This window comes from Alosa pseudoharengus, unplaced genomic scaffold, assembly GCF_046254945.1.
Source record: "Alosa pseudoharengus isolate Yale_2024_CS ecotype anadromous, Long Island Sound unplaced genomic scaffold, YU_APseudo_1.1 YU_APseudo_1.1_scf_10, whole genome shotgun sequence".
In the NCBI taxonomy this organism is placed as follows: Eukaryota; Metazoa; Chordata; class Actinopteri; order Clupeiformes; family Clupeidae; genus Alosa; species Alosa pseudoharengus.
This window is the reverse complement of record NW_027468565.1, coordinates 40,768,334-40,770,926: the sequence shown is the minus strand read 5'-3', so window position 1 is coordinate 40,770,926 and position 2,593 is coordinate 40,768,334.

Genomic DNA, 2,593 nt, shown 5'->3' with positions numbered 1-2,593 from the left:
CAAAGCTGCCCGGGCCGGGAGAGAGGAGAGAGAGAGTGAGGGATAGAGAGAAAGAGGGAGAGAGAGAGGGGGAGAGACAATGAGAGAGAGAGAGGGAGAGAGAAAGAGAGGGAGAAAGAAGAGAGAGAGGGATAGAGAGAAAGATAGAGGGAGAGAGGGAAAGACTGACTGACCACCGTGACTAGTTTCTCTATGCCTCAGAGCCTCTTTATGACCAAACGACAGAAGGCTGAAGGCTGCCCCTTCACCCATTTGCACACAGGGAATGTACATAGCCTACAGTAAAGGAACCCTGGACATGTACATAGCCTGCAGTAAAGGAACCCTGGACATGTACATAGCCTGCAGTAAAGGAACCCTGGACATGTACATAGCCTACAGTAAGGGTGAAACCCTGTGCGTTTAACAAGGGAAGAATCAGAGATGGAGACAAAAGAAAGTGACAAGGAATCAGGATTATATTGGTAGGGAAAGTGACAAGGAATCAGGATTATATTGTAGGGAAAGTGAAGGAATCAGGATTATATTGGTAGGGAAAGTGACAAGGAATCAGGATTATATGGGTAGGGAAATTAAGGAATCAGGATTATATTGTAGGGAAAACATTGGGATGCTCTTGTTCCAAACTGGTGCAGTCAGACAACCACATTCAGAAGAATGCAAAATGTCACACATTGCCCCCCCCTCTCTTTCTCTTTCTCTCTCCTTCACTCCCACACCTCTCTCCCTCTTCTTTCCATCGTTGCCTCCGCTGATGGTGCCAGTCTAAGAGTCTACTGTAGGGGCTAGAGCAGCGTTGCCTCCGCTGATGGTGCCAGTCTACTGTAGGGGCTAGAGCAGCGTTGCCTCCGCTGATGGTGCGAGTCTAAGAGTCTACTGTAGGGGCTAGAGCAGCGTTGCCTCCGCTGATGGTGCGAGTCTAAGAGTCTACTGTAGGTGCTAGAGCAGCGTTGCCTCCGCTGATGGTGCCAGTCTACTGTAGGTGCTAGAGCAGCGTTGCCTCCGCTGATGGTGCGAGTCTAAGAGTTTACTGTAGGTGCTAGAGCAGCGAGGCTGCCAAAAAGAGTCTTCTGCACAGATGGAACAAAAAGACACCCCTTATCTGAAACGTTTGTTCGTATGACCGACCCTCCACCACCCTCACCCCCACCCCCACCAGCACCACCCTACGCTCCCATCCCCACCAGCACCACCCCACCAGCACCACCCTACGCTCCCATCCCCACCAGCACCACCCCCACCAGCACCACCCCACCAGCACCACCCCCACCAGCACCATCCCAACCAGCACCACCCCCACCAGCACCACCCCCACCAGCACCACCCAACCAGCACCACCACACGCTCCCATCCCCACCAGCACCATCCCAACCAGCACCATCCCAACCAGCACCACCCCCACCAGCACCACCCCACGCTCCCATCCTCTCCCAGGGTCTCTGCGAGCCGATCGGCTCCAGCTCCAGGCAACAACTGTGAGCGGCTGCAAATTTATCTACAGCGCAGGACAAGGAAGCGGAGAGAGAGAGAGAGAGAGAGAGAGAGAGAGAGAGAGAGAGAGAGTGAGAGAGAGAGAGTGAGAGCAGAGAGAGAGAGAGAACAAAGAGCAGAGAGAGAGAGAGAACAGAGAGCAGAGAGAGAGCAGAGAGAGAGAGAGAGAGAGAGAGAGAGAGAGCAGAGAGCAGAGAGTGAGAGAGAGAGAGAGAGAGAGAGAGAGAGCATGCATATCACCCCTTTGTACTCCAAGCTTTGAGACAAGCCAGCTGTAAGTGGCAGCACGGCGCAAAATCGCTCAGCTTTTGATGATCAATCTTCAATCATGAACCTATTCAACGCTAAACTAAGCAAGAAGCCAAGAAGCACATTACAGCTTTCCGTTTCTTTTTACACAACAGAAGCACATGGGCGATGGGAGAGCCGTGGGACAACTGTGTTGGACTGATTCAAGAACCCCAGAATGACTTTCCGGATCTTTCTCCCCCTCCTTCTCCTCAGGGTTTAAAGCTGACAGGCAGCTGAAGAAAGCCCACACACTTCCTCCACACGTTCCTCTCATGAGCTCTGGTCTCTCTGACAACAGTAGCAGTGTCTTAGCGCCACTCGCTAGCGCACTCCAACTCAGGCTAAAGCCTGTGGCCATGGGTGGCAATTAAGCAGCCTTAAACTCTTCCCATCCCACCACCAACACCCCCCCCACGCCCACGCTCTCACCCCCCTCTCCCGGCAGAGGAAGACATGTCACATCCAATTAATGCCGGAGGGATCATTTTATAAGGCGGCTAATGAGGCTGGGGATGAGGATGAGGATAAGGCTGGTGCAGGCATCAGAGGCAGCCGCACAGGCAGAACCGCGCGCTCGGGAACCGGCCGAGGTTGCGTCAAGCCACGTGCTTCCGTCTGGGACACCCAGACCCGGAGCCCACCCTGGACGCGAGAGTGGAGCAGAGGGGGCAGCAACCCCGGGGCACGCAGGGGGGCATTAGGGTGAGCAGGGGGGCATTAGGGCACGCAGGGGGGCATTAGGGTAAGCTCCGTCTAAGACCACCAACGTGGGCACAATGGCCAGACAGGGCAGAGTCATGGCTCAATGCCT